The sequence below is a fragment of the Diabrotica undecimpunctata genome, chromosome 8, assembly GCF_040954645.1.
Source record: "Diabrotica undecimpunctata isolate CICGRU chromosome 8, icDiaUnde3, whole genome shotgun sequence".
NCBI lineage: Eukaryota > Metazoa > Arthropoda > Insecta > Coleoptera > Chrysomelidae > Diabrotica > Diabrotica undecimpunctata.
The window spans coordinates 40668530-40690841 of NC_092810.1; positions in this window are offsets into that span (position 1 = coordinate 40668530).

Genomic DNA, 22312 nt, shown 5'->3' on the forward strand with positions numbered 1-22312 from the left:
CAAAGACCTATACTATTTACTGTATGCCAAACTATACCACATCAGGTCCTAGAATAAGAACTACTTTAATTAGGTATCCATTTATGCTGCCCCCAATAAATTTCCTTAAACTGAGCACTTTCCGTCATATCGTCCGTATAACCCCATCAGAGATTTTAATCCCTGTCTTTTGGGTTCATTTTAAAAACACTTTACAGCATCTTTCTTTCGTATAAAAGTCAATATTTTCAAATTGTAACACAAATGAACATAACACTTTTTCAAAGAATACATTCAACACCCAAAATCTTCAAGAATTAGGCAATTTTATGGCAATCAATCAAGCTAACATAATTATGTATATCAAAAATTAAAAGTTTTCTACATGAATCTTGTAAAGTGGCAATCCTAAACACAAAAAAATAATGTATCGACTCCAACTTTTCCATCAAAAATCATCATCTCTAAAATCCAAATAAAGCGCAGATTACTCAGAGAGTATAAAATATTTCGAGACTGTCTGATTAACACAAAATACAACCGACTCTCGGCTGTGATCAGACTGTGAATCTTCTCTGAAATACATTTTTTGCTTCATTTGCAGTAAATTCATTTAAAATAAAGCACAGAAGGGCTTCACCGGTCATTACAACAACAACAACAAATTTTTAAGGTTCTGTTTTTGTAAACGAAAATCTCCAATGACTTAAGAATAAAAAGACCAAAGTCCAATGCACACTGGATATTGGTCCTTTAGTTAAGTAGAGTGAGCAGTTCTATGGGCACTTTGGACGTTTTAATATTTAAACTGATTTGGAGATAAGCCTGAAATTAAAATAAAGAAATCGGCAACCATTCGTACAAGAAGATTGGCCTTTATTGAAAGCTTTGAACATTATAATTTTTGTGGTGATACTAACTCAATAAAGGCAAAAATGGAGTTTGGCCCTTTTTAATAGTCAGGTCTAGATATAGTGATAAATATTTTTAATGATTAGAAAAGGGAATCCTGACCTGGAAGTTAACCAGTATAGAAGGAAAATATCGGCTCTTAAGTTAAGTGAATTTTAAGTTAAATTTACCCATTGAAAAATTACAAGAGTGAGTTGGTAAAGTACCTGAGTAGGAGTAACATCAGAGACTCTGTAAGTCAGCTTATATTACATCAATTATTGGTAATCAACAAAAATATCTATTTGACAACATAAGAAAAACCACCGAATATTTCAAATACAAACAAGACTTTCTTATCTTTTTTGTTTTTGCACCAGCTTAATTGTTTTGATACAGGACCGGATTCAGATCTAATGACTAGTTTCAAAGTTTATTTAAATGGATGATATTAATTCCGAATTAGCTCAGGAAATAAGCTGTATTTCATCACCAACACTTAAACAATCGTACTCATCATTAACTAGTACTTTTAATTTTCTATCCAGAAGCAAGCTATTGTATTTAGTTCATTAGAAAATGTAAAATTAGAAGATAACCTTGTATAACTAGGATCAGTTATTTCTTCAAAAGATATATTGTTCTCGTCACGTATAGCTTACAACAGGAGTTGTATTTATATATCTAAGGAAGAATTAGTTGACAAATTTATCAATGTTCATCAAGGAAAAATCATAGTAAACAATCAAATAATACAAATTTAAACTTATGTCTTCCTTATCATTCCTTAGAATTGGCAAATCTCATCCCGAATTTTAACATGGACTAAGTTTCCTTAGACAGGTAAATATTTCACCTTTAGTGGACCTAATACTTCCTGAATCCTTGTTTATTTGTCATGACAATACAAACTATAGAATTTTTGTGTCTGTAGACCAACACTCCTGTTATATTTGTAAAAAGATTGACCGTATGGCCTCAAACTGTCCTCAAAAAAATAATAACTCCAGTTCAATAATAAGTAACACATCGACTACAGCAGACATTATAATCGACGTAACACAACACTCAGCACAAATCCATTCAGAACCAAATTATTTGGTTTAAGACACTCAATCTAAACAATACAAAAATAAAATGTAGATGTAAATAAACCAAGATCAAAAAACGATAACATGCTTACAAACGAAGGTATAAACGTTAATGAAACAGGATCAGAAACTAATGAATCATTGATCACTTCACCAATTAGCACATAACCTACACTGCAAACACAGAGCAAAAGAGCTTTCTTTGAAACAGTTACACTACCTAAAACTCCTGAATGCTTTAAACGGCCTGCTAACGATACACGTTCAAAAAAGAAGAAAACTATCTCAACAATAGATCCTATTGATATACAGAAATTGATGCAGCCAACAAAAGTGTTTTTTGAAGACGACATAAACGAAAGTGTTCTTAATTACCAAGAAACGATACTCTTTTTTGAAGACACGTATGGTTCACCCGACCCACTGAGTGTTGCTCAAATTATTACAAAAGATATTAAGGGGTTACTAAAATTATTAGACAACATCTACCCTCTATTCAATGAAAAAATGAAATGAAAAGAAAATACGTTGCACAAAGATTAAACACAAAATATCCAAATTGCTGAATACAAATTCCTCCTCTGAATTAGACAGTGATCAAGTACAAGAATAAAAATTTAAAAAAAAATGTCAATTTTTTAGTGGAACATAAACGGTTATTACACACAACTAAAAATGTTTAAATTATTAATTGCTAAACACTCACCTTCAATAATATGTCTTCAAGAAAGAAATTTTACTGATCAAAAATTAGCAAAATTAAAGGCATTTACAGGTTATCATAAAAACAGACACGATTTTAAAAAAGCCAGTCTAGGGGTTTCTATTTAAAATACCTTAAAAGACCAACCTTGGAGCAGTAGCAGTAACCATAAAAACTCCAAAACTTATTAATATCTGTCACATTTATTTTCCACCGAATACTGATATAAGTATAAAAGATATAACTCATATTATAGATCAAATTCCATTGCCTAAGATTAAAATAGGAGATCTAAATGGACACAATCCACTTTGGGGATCTAATAGATATAACAAAATGGGACACATAATAGAAACTGTCATTAATAACACCAATATTACCGTACTTAACGATGGATCCCCAACAATATTTAACTCTTTTACTGGAAACATTAGTTGTATTGACTTATCTCTTGTAGACATTTCTTTAGTACAAAACATAACTTGAAAGCTAGTACACAATTGTATGGAAGCGATCATTTTCCCATAGTGATACATTTCGAAAGCAAACAAAAAATTCAACAATACACTAGATGGATTACAGAAATAGAGGATTCGTCACCATTTATATAATTTGTGGAGAATCAATTGAAAACATTAATTAACCAACGCCTTATTTCGATACTCGAACAAAGATCTGTTCTATCTGACAAACAAAGTGGATTTCGTAAAGATAGATCAACTCTAGACAACGTAGTTAACTTCGAGTCTGAAATACATGAAGCGCTAGCAAATAATCAAAGCTGCATAACGGTTTTTTTTGATATGACCAGAGCATTTCATACAGTTTGGCGCCATGAAATAATTAAAACTTTACAGAAATTAGGTATACAAGGAAATATGCTAAATTTTATCACTAACTTTTTAAAAAACCAAAGCTTTCAAGTAAAAGTAGACGATTTCATTTCCATAGCAAGAATACAGGAAAATGGTACCCCTTAAGATTCATTGATTAGTGTTACTCTTTTTCTTATTGCTATTAATAGTATTATGGAAAATAATACTCCACCAGTAAAGAGTAGGCTATATTGTAAAGAAAGAAACATAAAACTAATTAAGCAAACCTTACAAGATACTATTTCCGCATTAGAAAAATGGTCAATGAAATCAGGAATGAAATATTGCTCCAACAAAAGTAAATTTATCCATTTCACCAGAAAACGTAATGTTAGTAGTCCAGAACTTACTATCTTTAATACAAAAATAGAATATGTTTATTGTAACAAATTCCTTGGAATTAATTTTGACAAACATTTAAATTTTAAGCAACTTTATTTATTACCTTAAAACATCTTGTCAACCATATTTGAACATAATGAAAGTCCTATCTACTAAAAATTGGGAATGTGATCAAGATATCCTATTGACAGTATATAAAAGCTTTATTAGATCTGAAGTCGATTACGGTTCAATAGTGTATGGGTCTATTAGTAAATCACTTTTAAAAGGGTTGCAAACAATCCAAAATGCTGCTGTAAGAATAGCCTTAGAAGCTTTTTGTACCATACTTCTACAAATAGATTACTATGTTTAGTAGAAGAAATGGCTCTGCAATTAAGAAGACAATATCTTAGCCTAGATAGAAAACCATCCTTTTAACCGCTTCTCCTTGGATTGTCAGAAAACCCTTTCTAGACATGAGTTTAATAAAGACTAGTAATCAACTTAATGCTTCCTCTATGGTTAAACAATTTTACAGTAAGATTGATGAGTACCAGAATTACCAACATATTTATACTGATACCTCCAAATCAGAAAAAGGAGTGGGATGTGCCTTCATACACAATGACTACACTGCTTCATACAGAATCTCAAATCTTAGCAAAGTATATACAAAAGAATGATTCGCAATCTACAAAGTATTAGAATATGCACTGAATGCCAACTTAGACACGTGCCTAATACTGACAGATTCCTTAAGTTCCATAAGTAGCTTAGGCACCATTTATTCAACTCATCCATTGTTGCGATTGATAAATAACCATTTGTATCAACTTAACCAAAACAATACGATTGTAAAATTTATGTGCATTCCGTCACATATATGTATACATGGTAATGAAAGAGTAGATGCTGCCACCAAATCTTCAGTTAACAAAGAAGACTTAACAGAACCTACCCGTAAGAAAGATTTTCATCACTGGAATAACTCGACGTTGAATGAACGGTGGCTTCATAAATGGAATAAATCTTAACAAAAACTACGAGACATAAAAACAACAGTTACAAGATGGAAGAATAAGTCTAGCTACAGGAAAGACCAAGCTATAATAAACAGACTAAGATTAAGACATACACGCTTAACACATGAATATCATATTACTGAAAGTGTTCATCCAATGTGCGGTAAGTGTTTCAACAGTTTAAGTGTCCAACATTACTTAATCGAATGCCTTGCATATTCAACTAAGACGAAAAAGTGTAATCTACCGACAACGCTACGAAAGTGCCTAGAAGAAAACTGTATCTATTTGTCAGTTTTAACTTTTCTTAAATCAATAGGAATATACAACCAAATATAAATCAGTGCGTGTACAAATGTGTAATAGTAGTCAATGCTTCTATTAACCAATATACTTAGTATAACTCAGATTTGTGTATGTAAAAATCTATATATGTCAAAATCAGTATATAATAAGTATCCATAAATGTAAAAAAAGATTGTAATACCAAGCGGCGCTAATAACCACATAGGTTGACGCGAGTTACAGTACAATTACCGCTACCATCCAGTAAGTTCCACCACGTGGATTCCAACACGGGGCTACCGCTTGAACATTCTGGACTAAATTGCGACGTATTGAACAGCAAGATCAGCAATTAATAATTATAAAAACACCATGTTAAAATCAATATTTTTCAGTCTGATTTAAATTATTATTGTTGTTACTAAAATCTTTGTAAGTCGAAATAAAAGTTTTAATTGTGAAGTTCAGTTTTTAAAAAAGTGTTTTTCCCAAGAACATTCATAATTGGCGCAGTCAGTAGGATGCAACAGAAGACAACATGCCTCCCAAGAAGGACTCAAAGTCGTCGGCGAAGCAACCCCAAAAGACCCTATTACGTATAAACCAAGTACAAAAATCTACACACGGAAAACAGTTAACGGAAATAAATTACTTCCGCGATATTCCGCAAAACATATAAAAAGAAATAACGAAGTGACTGTAAAAACATCAAAAACTACAGTTCACAAGAAAAACATAAAACACAAACCTAAATCAAAAACTAATTCTGAACCTTCCCCACAGGATCACCCTGACGACGGGAGAGGAAGTAAAGATCAAGGACCTGAAAGACAACCCAGGAATAATTCCCCTCAACCTGGGCCAAGCAAAGATTCATACTAGTACACACGATTTTATACACCTTTTCAAACTACTACCAATAAAGGAAGAATTAGACAGAATTGAAACCCAGTACGTTGCAGTGACCACAGCAATTCAAAATGGACTTAGCCATCCGTATTTTAGCAGTTTACAAAATTTCGACCAAGCTCTTAGATATCAATTAAAATCAGCTCAAGAAAAATTCTCAACAATTAACCCCTATAGCAGAACAGAAAGAGGGTTAATTAATGGAATAGGAAGCATTATCAAAGCAATTTCTGGAAATCTAGATCAAGATGACGCAGAAAAATACAACAATGCTATAGAAACCTTACAGACGAATCAGGAAAATCTTATTAATCATCTTAATCGTCACATAAGCTTAAACAAGAAGATTATAAAAGAGTTCAATGAAACTATCACATTACTAACACATAACCAATAGCAGAAGAAGTAAATAATATCAGCACGAATCTCAATACATTCGTTTTTGACTTCAATCATTATTTGCAAGCAAGGAATGTTCTGGACCAATTAAATTTGACCCTTCAAATTATACTTCAGTTACTTAATGACCTAGAAGAAGCCATTACCTTTTCTCGTGTAAACACTCTGCATAACAGTGTAATCAAGAAAGACGAAATAAAATGGATCATCAATAAAATGCTAGAACACCACAAGGCAGTCCAACTTGTGTACATCGAAGACGAGTACATCCTAAAGTACTACGACATCATCAAAGTAGATGCCTATTATTCAAACCGTTCTATTATATTTATCCTTCATTTTCCTGTCCTACACCCTGATTCCTTCACTTATTATCATTTATTTCCTATACCTACCGCAAATTCTACTACAATCATTCCTCCGGAACCATATCTCCTCATAAACGAAAAATCCTTTCAATATTTGGAAGAACCATGTACCCGAATCGACACAAGATATCTTTGCCAAGAGGAAACAATACTAGAAGCAACGAAAACTGATGACTGTATCAAACAAATCCTGCAGTTGAGCACCCAAGAAGCTTCTTGCCAATACACCCCCGTCCAAACTTGAGATGTCATCATTCAAAGATTATCAGATGCCCACTATATAGGAATATTCCCCGAATCAACCAAAATTACAACGCGATGTTCTACAACAAAAATTTTGGGCCTAAAAGGAACCTATCTCATCAATCTTCCGCCCAGATGCGAATTCAAAACCCCAATCCAGAGTTACATAAATTCAAGGACAACCATCCCAGAGCAACCGCTAATGCTTCCCAAAATAAGGACCATAGATATTCAAACAGCGATTAAATTCAAACCATTAAGGATAGATCACATCCCCTTAGACAAAGTGCATGAACTCTCTAAGGAAGAGGAACATCTAGAGACAATTAACCCAAAATTATGGAACCATAGCCATAACCATTTTTGGATGACTCCTTTATATATCTTTATTACAATAATCTGCCTCTTTATATGTTACAGGTATAAAACAAACAACAAAAAACCCAACTCTAGCGACGAAACTCCAGAAGAGGCCAACTCAACAGTTCTGACTCACAAAACTTCTTCAGGGGATGGAGTAGTTACAGTACAATGACCGCTACCATCCAGTAAGTTCCACCACATGGATTCCAACACGGGGCTACCGCTTGAACATTCTGGACTAAATTGCGACGTATTGAACAGCAAGATTAGCAATTAATAAATTATAAAAACACCATGTTAAAATCAATATTTTTCAGTCTGATTTAAATTATTATTGTTGTTACTAAAATCTTTGTAAGTCGAAATAAAAGTTTTAATTGTGAAGTTCAGTTTTTAAAAAAGTGTTTTTCCCAAGAACATTCATAATTCGCGCCTTAATTGTAAAGAAAAAAAAAATGATTATAAAACCAACCAAATATGTTAGCGTTAAATTTATTGGACGATAGTCAACAAACGAGACGCCTGAAGCAAGCATTGCCATAAGATTTACCATTCTTGAGTTTAGAATCGATAGTTGTAATATTCATGTAAACATTTATTATTGAAATAGTGAAATAGTAAATATTTATCACATTCTTATGATTTTTTGTATAAACTTTCTGTAAAATCAGGTTTTTAAATTCTCTCAGGTCTCTCTAGTATATAATTCAATAAAACTTTTTACCCTATTCGCCTCCCATGGATTTTTTGTTGGAGTAATAAAAACTATGACAGATAAACCATGTCAGTAAAACACAATGAAGGGATTTTTATTCACATTTTCATATATATTTCATTATTGAGTAATTAATTTGGCTATTTTTTGTTGCGTTTTAGTTAGTGGTTTTCAAAAAAAAAACGAGCTGAATGCTTTGTTAACAAGTTTTTTTCGTAGCAATTTGGTAACGCAGTTTGTTCGACAACTACTGTTAACTTCGTTCGTTAAATTATGTTGATTTCGGTTCACTAATCATGTTTATCTATGGGAATTGGAAATTACCTGTATTTTGTGGCCTGGAAAGCTGTTGGTTGTATTTTATTGCAGGCAAAAGTGTCAGGGGTGGGGTTTATACGTCAAAATTAGACACACTCGCATAATGGTGATTTGGGGATGTTTTCAGTGGCATACACACTTGTTTATTTGCACGTAATAAAAATACTATTTAAAAAAATATGTATTTTCTAAAAGTACAACTAGTCAATACAAAAAAATATGAAAATATGACTTCCGTTGAGCTAAATTGATTTTTTATCATCTAAAATCTAAAAAAGGTTTAATAGTTTTCAGATTAAGAGATAGTCAAGAGTGACAATTTCCAAAATATATATCCAAAAGATACCTCAGTGACTTAAGGTGTGTACAATATCGTACTTAAACCATATTTAGAAGATGTCACGGCAGCTATTAGAAAAACTAAAGATGATAAAGCTGTGGGGCCTGACAAATTCTATACATAGTTTCTGAAACTTATGGACGAACAAGGAATAAAATATATAACGATTATATTTAACCCTCCATCACTCGCATCGTTAGAGAAAATCTAACATTTTTAAATATTTCGCCATAATTTTCGAAATATTGGTTGAGTTTACCGAAAGTACAAGCTGAATATAGCCGCAAATGTCAAAAAATTTTCGGTTTGGCAGTGTTGGCATGTCTTTGTAATGCATAAGTGATATGCTTCAAATACAAAGAGATAAAGCTTTTAAAAAGTACATTTTGATTATACTATTTTATGAATTCTGCAATTTTTAATTTATATCAAGCAATAACGAGTAGATATTTGTCTCTTTCGAGATTAATTGCAAACATCTTTTGTAATCTGGCAACTGCTGATTTGACGATTGCCAAATCTATCCCCTAATCTATCAAAGGGTAATTGCTAAAAAACGTTCTAATAATTAACTGAAATTAATCTCCAAAGAAATAAATATTTACTCATTGTTGTTTTATATAAACCAAAAATTGCAGAATTCATAACATAATATAAACAATATGTACTTTTCTAACGCTTTATATTTTTATATTTGAAGTATACAGCATCTACATTATAAAAACATGCCAACACTGCTATACCGACAATTTTTGTTCCATGTTTGACATTTACGGCTATAATCAGCTTGTACTTTGGGTAAACTCAACCGAAATATTACTTCTTTTGGATTCTGCAACCAGGAATACTCCTATGAAGACTCGTATAAGACTATGTTAAATAATGGCGAGAATACCTATTATCTTATAGCCGACAGCTAGCAGTTGTTGTTAGTTCAAATCTATTACGCGAGCAATCGCGTTCGTCGGAGCGTTAGAAAAAATCTAACTACGAGAGTGTTGGCGTGTGTTGATTTTTAGAGAGATCACTTAAGAAGAGTTATAATATTATCATAAAAGGTAAGATTTTTGGTGAAATACGTATAGATTGTTGAACATCCGTTATTATAAGAGCTATTTTAGTTTATTGCAGGTAAATATGGACAAGAAAATAGAAAACCAGTTACTAAAATGGTATGCAAAGATAAACAGCGATGTGGGACCACTAGATTCTGATAAGAACATAAGTGATCTTCGTTCTGAACACAGTATCCACAATACAGATTCTGAGCAGTCCATACAAGATCTACCCAGTGATCCTTATGGCAAAGATAAAACACCATGGTTGAAACATAAGAAACACACTCCTAAAGGTAAGACCAAAGCTTGTAATATTGTTACGAACTTACCTGGGGTAAAAGCAAAAGCAAAAGGCGCCAAAACCATAATAGAATGCTGGAAATTGTTTTTCTCAGATGCTATGATCAATAATATTTTAAAATATACAAATCAAAAACTGGATATGATGAGAGTGTTTTATACTCGCCCTATTGATTGTCCTGCTGTTGACTACGAGGAAATGTAAGCATTTATCGGACTTTTGTTCCTTGCTGGGGTAAAGAGAGCGCAACATTTAAATACTGATGAATATTAAAAGCACTTCAACGAAATAAGACAGAGAAAACCCAGATCGGCAAAATTAGTGAAAACGAGTGGCAAGAATACTACGTAGAACTACTTACAGAAAACCGTCCCCAATTTCAGGAAGAGAATATAGAACATGCAGGAAATGGGGCATACGACCAGATAGAAATAAGCCTGGCAGAAGTTAAGAGAGCAATCAAGACATTGAAGAACAAAAAAGCCAAAGGACCCGGAGGAATACCAAACGAACTAATTAAAAACGGAACGGAAAAGTTATTCCGCATGCTACATAGAATGTTCGAAAGAGGACTAAATGGAGAAGAAATACCTGCGGAATGGACACAAGCATACATCACATCCATACATAAGAAAGGAAACAGGAAAAAATGTGAAAACTACAGAGGAATTAGTATAATATCGTCGGTAGGTAGACTTTACGGGAAAATTATTAAAGAAAAACTAGAAACTGAAATAATAGGAAAAATTGGAGAAGACCAAGCAGGGTTCACAGTAGGAAAATCATGCCTAGATCATACGTACACATTAGAACAACTGATAGAGAAGAAAATGGCAAAAGGTAGACCGGTCCATCTGGCCTTTGTTGATCTAAAGAAAGCATATGACTCAATACCTAGAGTCAAATTATGGGAAGCAATGAATGATCTCGGAATCCGACAAACACTAATAAAAGCAGTTAAAGCACTATACAAAGAAAACAAAGTAGCTATTAAATGTGGAAATAAAGCCTACAATCCATTTAAGACGACAAAAGGACTTCTACAAGGCTGTGCTACGTCCCCTACTCTGTTTAAAATATTCTTGGAAAAGACACTCAAACCATGGAGGAGAAAGTGCGAAGGAATGGGCATACCAGTAAGAGACGAATACCTATACACCTTAAGTTTTGCCGACGATCAAGTAGTCATCGCACAAGATGAAGAAGATCTCAGCTTTATGCTCAGAAAACTAGAAGAAGAATATAAAAACAACGGAATGGAAATAAACTTAGAGAAAACCGAATACCTAACAACAGAAAACAAGGATATGAGAAACCTAGAGATAGACGAGGGAAGACAAATAAATGGAACAGATAAATTCAAGTATTTAGGAACCATAATATCGAACCAGGGAACAACAGAAGAAGATATAAACAACAGACTGAGACAAACAAGAAACTGTATAAGACAACTAAACTCAGTGTTGTGGGATAAGAACATTACGATAAAGACAAAAAAGAGAATATATAACACCCTGACAAGAAGTATCCTGACATATGGGTCCGAAAACTGGACAATAAACAAGAGAAATAGAGGTAGAATAAGAGCAGTAGAAATGGAGTTCCTGAGGAGAAGCTGTAGACTTACAAAAAGAGACAGAATTGAAAACGCAGAGATTAAGCGGAGAATGGGAGTGCAATCAGACATAATCGACTATATAGAGGAGAAGAGACTATCCTGGTACGGCCACGTCAGAAGAGCGGACAGAGGACGCTGGATAAACAAAATCACAGAATGGAGCCCGATTGGAAGAAGAAAGAGAGGAAGACCCCGAAGGTCATTCAGAGATGAAATCGACGAGGCTATGGAGAAAAGAACCCTGCGAGATGGAGACTGGAATGACAGGGAAAATTGGAGAAAACGGTTGAGTGAAGGAAGACAGTGAAAACTGTGGAAATCCTTAGTAGTAGTAGTAGTATGAATTCTGGAATTTAGATGGCACAGCTCTAGATATTTTTGCAGCTACTATGTCCAAGAAAAGATTTTACCAAATAATTCAAGCTGTAAGATTTGACGACGCCACTAAGAGGCAAGAAAATTTGGCAGTTGATAATCTTGCATCCATTCGAGAAATATATGCCTTGGTGAACGCTAGAACACGTTTCAATACGACCATAAGTGGAACCGGTCGAAATGTAACTACGAATAATTACTTTTCCTCTGTACCCTTAGCCAACTCTTTATTGAACGATCATTGCTTGACACCGATAAGTAATTTACGTAAAAACAAACAACAAATTCCACCTAAGTTGACAAATGTAAAAAGAAGACTTTTATGTAGTAGCATGTTTGCATATGGTGACGATGGAAACAAGTGTGTACTTGTATCATATCTTCCAAAAAAAATAAGAATGTACTACTACTCGCAACACTACACAGCGATGGTGGTGATGAAAACACCAAAGAGCATACCATGAAGCCAGAGATTATTACTGATTACAATCTCACAAAAGGCGGAGTGATGTTGTTGATAAAATGAAGAATACTCGGTGACTCGATTTAGCACTCGCTTGCCGTTTACTGTTTTTTGCAGCCTACTAAATATTTCAACTATAAACAGCCAAATAATTTACAACAATAACACTAATATTGTAACATCTCGAAGAAGCTACATTGCAGAGCTTGGCAAGCAACTTTTAATGTCCCATCTTCAACGACATTCCAATATCCCAAATCTGCCTTTTCGGAGACTCAGGATCCGAAATAATCCCAGAGAAAAGCCATCAGTTTCTCAAGAGGCAACTCCAACTATAAAACCAAGATGTTTTTTTGCCCTGTAAGGAAGAACATGTTTACCCAACATTATTGTACTAACTGTAAGTTGCCGATATGTAAAGAGCACACTGGTGTCACTGCCTAGAAGACGAAGAAATCTAATTTTATGCGTAATGCGTATATTTTTTTTGGAATAAATCCCGTTATTTGTTTTGTTCTACGGTAATGTGTATATTTTTTAGTTTACCCAGTAGTTTTTGTTTTAAAAAAAGATAAATTTATCGTTTTTTGTGAGTTAATAGCCAATAAACTTAACCAATAAGTACTAATGACTCATTTATTTGTCAGATACCCATATGTTAGATAAAATCTAGCACGGGAATGATGTAATTTATAAAATAAATCATTTTATTAATTAAATTCATTTTATATAGTTAAACACAAGTTGTGTTAAAACATTATGATATTACTAGTATTAAAATAATTTTATATATGTCATAAATATAATATTATATTTTGATGGGTCGTTAACGACCCGTTGGGTACGTGATATATCATAAAGAGAAAATTTTGTTTTAATAAGAAACCACTATCTACTGCAGAAATTCTGAAGGAAATAAAAAAATTGAAAAAGGTGAGGATATACTGGATGATATATATATTTTGTCTTCAGATAATAATGGCTGGTTAACCGATTCGGATTCTGGAGACGAGGAATGTAATGATCCGGATCGACTAAGTAAAGGTCAAATAAATGCCCATGCTGAAGTACAATTTCAGAATGATAATAAAGACGTAGAAAATAAAGTTCTTTAAGAATCATCTGATTTTAATGTAAAACATCGAACAAAAAAAAAATGGAGAAAATGCCACGCAAATGGTCGAACATGATAAATTTGGCAACATTACATGCCGATTTCAATCTACCGAGATTACCAGTTTTAACACTTACTTCTGAAAATGACCCAGTTAAAGTTTTTGAATTGTTCATGAGCAGAGAAATAATAGAGTATTTAATTAAAGAAACAATAAATTACGCTGCCTCGAAAAATCCAAATATTTCAATTGAAATTGACGAATTTTGTAGAATGTATTGGCAAAACTCCGATGATACACATAATATTTTAGTAACGAATTCTATAAGACGCAATAAATTTGAAGAGATATTTAGATTTTTTGATGCTGCAGAAAACAACCACCGTGTCGAAAATGATAAATTGGTTAAGACTAGACCTTTCGTCAACAAATTAAATAACAAAAGTTTTTAAGGTTTGCGCCCATTGAATATCAAAATTTCTAGCGATGAATCTACGATTCTTAACTTCGGTTGTAATGGGTGTAAACAATTTATTCGTGGCAAACCAATAAGATTTGGCTATAAAGCATGAGCAATGGCTTTATCAAATGGATATTGCCTAAATTTTGACATAATTATATCAAGGACAAAAATTAACAACTGCTGCTGATAAAAAGTGTGGATTAGGAGATAGTGTGGTGTTGACTTTTGCAGAGATTTTACGAAACACATACAAAGATATAAAATTTTCCTTCTATTTTGATAACTTTTTTACGAGCATATCTTTGATATCATCAATTACAGAAATGGGTTTAGTGCCACTGGAACTGTACGCGAAACAGAACAGAAAAGTGTCCTTTAGTAGATAAAAGAAGTATGACAAAACAACCAAGAGGATATTATTGTAGCTCTTTTGACGACAGCACTAAAATTGCAGCTGTAAAATGGAAAGGTAATAATGCTGTCACCATATTATCTAATGAGCAGGGAATTGAGCCAATCCAAAAAGTAAGCCGATATTCAGGAAAAGAAAAACCAAAAATTTAAATAGATCAACCATTTGTAATTTCGCAATACAGCAAATTTATGGGAGGAGGTCAATGAAAGCTACTGCCGTTGTAATTCTTTTTGAAAGCTATTTTCAATAAACATTGTTAGAAAAAGAACTTTATTGTTGCAGTTCCTACCAGGCATAAATCCAGCGTATTCTACGGAAATGTTTCTGCTGACATATTGTAGGATATAGTCTCAAAAATCTTATAGCCGACACTTAAAAGAGCGATGAGTCTGTAACTCTCTTGTATTAAAGTGTCTTTGCCTGGTATGCAGATTGCGATGACTGCTGTGTTTGAATAGATTATTCTACTTTCTTTTGCAATATACAGGGTTTTTCAAAAATGTATGTCCTAAATTAAATCACGCATTCCGGGGACAAAAGTAAATTGATTGAATCCAGCTTAACTTAGTACAAAAGTGCACACAAAAAAAGTTACAGCCGTTTTAAGGGCTGTACTACTTTCTTGTTCCAAAAGAATTTTTCATACAAAAGAAACAACAAAATATAAGAGTACAGAAAAAATACGTGAACAACTACGTGCAACTAAATAAATGGCTTAAATGAATTAACAAGTATAAAAAATGTCTAAAACCTCTATAAATATGATATTACAATAAATGTTTAAAATGACCCCCATTTTCTTCAATACACATTTGGTATCGTTTTAATAAGGAAAGACGAATGCGCCGAAAAATCATATTTTTTTGACGAAATTGATTTGCAGATCTAATTATTCTAACCCTCAATTGTTGTTCGTCCTATTTTGTTACAGAATACACTTTATCTTTCAGAAACCCCCAAAAGCAAAAGTTTATGGGGTTAAGACCTGGACTTCTGGGTGGCCAAGAAATAGCTGCGTCACGACCCCTTCCAATCCACCGATCAGGATACTGCCTGCAAAGGTATTCCCAGACTTCATTACTGTAATGTGGTGAAGCGCCATCTTGTAGAAACCACATATTTTGCCTTATTGCAATATTCAATTCTTTCAAATACTTTTGTAAATCGTTTGCCATGAACTGCAAATAATTATCACCATTTAAATTGTTGGAAAGAAATACTGGGCCTATTAGATTGTTATCCACAATTCCTGCCCAAACATTAACTTTGAAAGTCCTTTGGTGATGAGTCGTTTTTTTGGCGAGAGAATTTTCATCGGCCCAAATGGGCTAGTTATGATGGTTTGTTATTCCATTTCTACTGAAGGTAGCGTCGTCGGTAAACAAAATATTTCTAATAAAATTAACATTTCGAGTGTTTTTCATTAACAGCCAATCGCAAAATGCAATCCTTTTAGAATAATCTTCAACCAGTGACTCTTGAACCGTTGTTAAGTGATAGGGTTTAAGCAGCTGATTCTTCAAACGCCTCATTATGTGAGGAACATTTAGTTGAGTAGCTATTACCCTTGTACTTGTTCCAGGGCCTTCTTCAATAATTTCTAAAATGTATTCATCAGTTGCATCCATTATTGGACCAACACTATTGCCAGCAACTTGCGGTTGGAATGTACCCGTTTCCTCTAAACGACGATCAATGGTCAGAAATAATCGTCTATCGGGTGTATTTTGATTAGGGTATTTTACTGCATAACGCCTTGCGGCTGCTGCACTATTTCCTTGACATTTACCTACGATATTCCCGATAGTTTATTGAAATCATAATTTAATCTGATCCAACTTACCCAAAGTTAAATTCATATCTGCCATTTCCTGATTTTTGTAGGTCATTGTAATATCAAAATTTTTAAAATTAATCTTATTCACACAATAAATGATAGCTTCAAATTATTGACTATCATTGTTGGAACTATTTGTAATTATTGTATCCGTAGAAACTAATTGTAATTTTATGGTCAACTAGGAAAAAACTAGTTTTTCGAAAAAGCAACAAGAGGCAAAAAAGTTTTAAAAATAATGTGTTAAACAAATGATGCCACAGAATTCATTTGATTTAACCGTACTGAAAAGTTTGGGGGGATTTAGGGCTGCACACCCCCTTAAAATTTTTCTCTGCGCTTAGATTTTGTTGTTTCTTCTGTATGAAAAATGCTTTCAGAACAAGAAAGTAACGTGTCCATTTTTATTACAAAATGTCAAGTAGTTTAGGCGATAATGCGAAAAAACAATTATTATTTTTTAACTTAAAAGGGCTGTAACTTTTTTTGTGTACACTTTTGTACCAAGGTAAGTTGGATTCAATCAATTTATTTTTGTCCCCGGAATGGGTGATTGAAGTTATGACATGCTTTTTTGAAATACCCTGTATTTAGGTTATACGCGAAATTTCTAATGATCAACGATGTTTTCTAGGATATTGTGACGCTTTTTGTTATTGAATATATTATATTTTATTTTATTGTTTCATTTTTTATTACACTCTGTATGCCTTAATGAAAGAGTAGTTCTTTTTACCAAGTTTTGTTATGTCTATGTGGTGGATAGCAGTGACATAAATTATTGATAGAAATGATTATAGAGTAATTCATCGATATAATGATCTGCTGTGGTTTCTCTTAAAGTTTGACAATTTCTTTGGTTATATGCTTTATATAAAGGCCAGTAAGCTTTCTTTAAGTACCATTTGAGAGTAGGAGATGAACTGTTTTCTACGTTATTAATGATCAAAAAGACTAATAAGATAGTGATCATTACCATACAAAACGGTATGTTATTATTGTTGTGTTTCTTTCCTCTTTCTTTTGCTATTTTAATATATAAACGACAAGATTTTTGATCGCAAGTTACCTTAAATTAAAAATTCCAAATGCACTCTTTATTGCTGAAATAAATAGCGGATTTTTTGTCAAAGTCTAAACCGGATTTAAACTTTTTGTTCTAAATACAATCGTTTGTCAAACTTATTACGATATAAAAGCGTGTTAGTTTCGATTTCTGTTCACGCTTTTAAGAAATTTGTCCCAACGTTCCAGCTCTTATCTTAAAACGTCCGTTGGGGACATGTATCACACCAGCACCAGCGCCGACCCCGCTCCCACCCCCGGCAATAGCAGTAGCAGCAACAGCAGCCGCCCCACACGAAAAGTTGGGAATTACAAGCTGTTTCTCTTAAAGCCATTTGTCACAATTCGCGCACAGCGGGTGCTCATACGACGACTATCAAGAACTACTGACATAATTTTTCTAGAAATTAATGGTTGTTCTTTCTACCAGCCGCCACTCGTGTTCTTTGATGCATTAGATGATGACGGAAACAAGTTTAGACTAGTTAATAAAGTATGTTTCACAAAAATGGAATTGAAGTTTTAACAAGTATATTATTATGTAATGTGCACGTATGGGGTATAAATTTCGAGAAAATTCTATCAGACTTCATCAACAAAATAAGCGCAATTTTATGGAAATATTAATATACTTGTTAAGGTTACCTAAAGGGTGTTAATCTTTTTTTATTTATTAGAGGAACAATGCATCTTTTTCTATGATTAACCAACATTTTATATTTAGCCTAATTTGCTACTTTATTGTCCTACGTATTACCGACGGTTCAGCTTAGAATCTAATTATAATATAATAATATAATCTAAGAGCGTTTGACAGAGTTTAGCACGTTAAACTCATACATGCAATAAAACACATACACCTAGATCCAAAGGATATTAATTTAATTAAAAATCTATACTACAATCAGACAGCGGTCGTAAAGGTGGAAGATAGTGAGACAAACCAAGAAAAAATTCAGAGAGAAGTCAGAAAGGGATATGCTGTCGTCACAATTATTTAATGTGTACTCTCAACTAATATTTTAGGAGGCACCACGGGAAAGAACTAAAGGTGTAAGGATTGGAGGAAGCATCATTAATAATATAAGATTTGCAGACGATACCGCAATTATAGCACTTCTTCTTCTTCAGTGCCTTATCCGGTCCGGATGTTGGCGATCATCAAGGCTATCATGGTTTTGTTGACTGCTCTGCGAAACAGCTCCGCTGAGGTCATCCCAAACCATTGTCGGAGATTTTTCAACCACGAGATACGACGGCGTCCCGGTCCTCTTCTGCCAAATACTTTACCCTGCATAACAAGTTGAAGAATTCGATATTTTTCTTCGTTCCGCATCACGTGGCCGAGGTACTCAAGCTTACGTTGTTTAATTAAATTAAGCACTTCTTTTTCTTTTGTCATGCGCTGTAGGACCTCAACGTTGGTGACATGGTCCACATAAGATATTTTTAGTATCCTTCTGTATATCCACATATCGAAGGCTTCGATTCGTTTTTCAGTGGCTTGCGTCAGTGTCCAGGCTTCAACTCCATATAGTAACACTGGAAGAACGTAGCACCTCACTATCCGCATCTTGGTTCCCAAACTGAGATCACTGCAGCACAGCAAGGATCTCAACTTAATAAATGTAGACCGTGCCATTTCAATTCTGGATCTAATCTCTTGAGCGTAGTCCCATTGTACGTTGAGGGTAGTTCCGAGGTAAGTGAATCTGACGACTCTCTGGATCTCTTCGCTACCTGCCATTAGTGCCCCGGGATCTAAATTTGTACGGCTGACAACCATGAATTTAGTTTTCTTAATATTAAGGTTCAGTCCGTATGATACGCTCACAGTTCTCACTCGGTCTAGTAAGGCCTGCAGATCGTTTAGGCTGGTTGCTAGTAACACAGTGTCATCGGCGTAGCGGATATTATTGATGTATTCACCGTTCACTTGGATTCCCATGTCTAGGTTTGTGAGGGCTTCATTAAAAATCTCCTCAGAGTATATATTGAAAAGAGTCGGCGATAGCACACATCCTTGCCTTACTCCTCGCATGATCTTCACTTGGTCGGTCAGTTGGTCTTCGACCTTGACTTGAGCACGCTGGTTCCAGTATAAATTCATGATGATCCGAATGTCCTTCTCATCCAATCCTACTCTTTGTAGTGCGGTGACCATCTTCTGGTGCTGACAACGGTCAAATAAATGCCTTGGCGTAGTCAATAAAACAAAATATAGATATTTCACGTTGTAAAAGATAGGGTAGCGTTTAAGGAAATTATCGCAAGCCTTCGCTTCGTTAGAAAACGGTACAATAAGAAGAAGAATCACTATCAAACAGGTGCGAAAGTTTTGGTGCATTTGAGCCCGAGAACTAGGTATTGATTATCTAGCAGTTATACCACTTTGTATGGTTCTGGAAACACTTTTCGCGGTCATTGAAAATCTCCTGTATTTCTACTTTAATTGTTAATATATGGAGTTCTAGATCTAAGTATTTGGTACGAATATTATAAGGAGCGTTTAATATTATTATTAGTATTCGGTTTTGAACCCTTTAAAGGCAAGCATGGTTACTCTCATTAGTGCAGCCCCATATCTGTAGATCTTGACAAAATACTTGTTTAAGCATTTGTTTGTAAATTATTACCTTGGTGTTGATTGTAAGTTGTGAGCTTATACCTTCTTCTTCTTCTTTTTTTTATCTTCAACAATTTTCCATCCACTTTTAAATGTAGATCTCTTCCAATTGCTTTCATCTTTCTCTATCTTGCGCCCAATGTGTAGTTAAACATGGTGTTGTTTACCTCTAATAACTTTTTTAAATAATGTGACATTGCATGTTAAGATCTCTACGAAACACATAAGACAAACACATTAAACAACCTATACTATTATTTTATTAAAGACAAATATTATATTGTTATAATAATTAAGTAAAATTGACAAACCGACTGAGCAAAAGACAATAGTGCAATTAAGTCATGTACTTTTGTTTTGTCATTGGTAATGGAATTACTGAGACATAATTTAATTGGGCTGAAAATGTTACTTGCTGTCTTCGATACCTCATGAAGTCCACCTCATACATATTTTGAGTATTGAAATCGGTCTTATAAAAGAGCTTTCCAATGTGTTCTCATTGGACTTGTAGGAAAACACATGTTGACAGTAGAACAGGCTCTTTGTTAACATTCTTTTTTCTACTTACAAAATAGTATTAGGTGACAGTTTTTTATCGAACAGCGTTTTGAAGTTTTTGACATCTGCAGGTTCCATATTGTGCACTGTGTATTTACCTGATGTTTGCCTAACTAGCTGTTGCCAGTCCCATGGGGTTAAAATGGCCAAATTGGAGAGTTTCGTTTTTTTTTTCTCGGCCAAGCATGAATGCTGTCTGCTTCCATATGTGTGTGCCCTTTTAGTAAAAACTTTTGAGTGATCGTCCTTATTTGAGGGTACGTATGCAGTATCCAAAAATAACACATTATTATATTTATATTTTTATTTTGTCCATAACAATTATCGCTCCAAAGAGTGGCGCCCTTTACTTGACTACCTGGAATTGTATTGTCAGCCCATATCAAAATTGACGAGGCAATTTTATTTGCACCACGGTCTATTTCGGGTGGTTTAAACGACAACTTGAAATGTGTGAAAATATCTGCATACAACCACTTTTATTTGCTTTACATTTTGATTTGCATCTTACACTAAAAACTAGCCAAAATTGTTTTTAAAAAACGTTCTTTAACAAACACATATTTAAATTACTTTAAAACACATATACATAAACACTTAAATAAAATTATGTTAAAATAATTACAGAACATGTACTTAGTCAAAAATAAAATTTAGGTTATAAATATTCTTATCATAAACAAAAGAATTGGTTGTGAATTCGTTACTGCCAACTTAAAACGATAGAACGTTAGATCTTAAATGATAACAATGTAAAGGTAATAGTATACCTGATAGACGCTGAACTTCTTGAAAAAGAAAAGGTAAAAAGACTTATTTTAGAAGTAGGAGAGATATTGTATATCTCATATATAATGAAACTTATATTGTTAACGATGAATTGTCTGTATTAGTGGATTCGTGTTTATCCAAAGTTAACAATTATGAATATAAGTTGCTTAAATTAGTGGTATCTGTGTTTTTGTTAATGGTTTCTTTTTCTTGAAAAATGAAAGCCATCTCGAGAAACAATCTTTTTGAATAATTGCTCTCCATGGACAGGATGTTTACATTTGGAAAATCGAAAGAATGCACTGTTGTGTTAGCATGTGTGGCTAGAGAACATCTATCAGGGTGTAACCTAATGTCACTCTTGTGAAGAGTCAAGCGGCTGGAAACTTTTTGGGAGGTGTGACCTATATAAGAACCTTCACAGTCTAAACAATTAAGTTTGCAGACAACATCACTTTTATTGGTAATTATTTATTGGTATAGAAAAAAGTGCTATAAAAAAATGGGCTATTGAGGAAGCACTGGTCAACAGCAGAATAGATTCTAGATATAGGATATTAATACATAATATATATCAACACGCTGAAATGGTAGTCACGATGGATAACGGAATGAAAACGAGGCCAATAAAAATCAACCGAGGAGTAAGACAGGGAGACACCATATCTCCAAAACTATTTACTGCCGCACTTGAAGACATCTTTATCACTAAGTTGGGAAACGGAGGGACTATCGATAAACGGAAAGTATTTAAACCATCTAAGATATTCAGATGACGTAGTACTAATAGCCGACAGCTGGAAAGAACTGAAGACGATG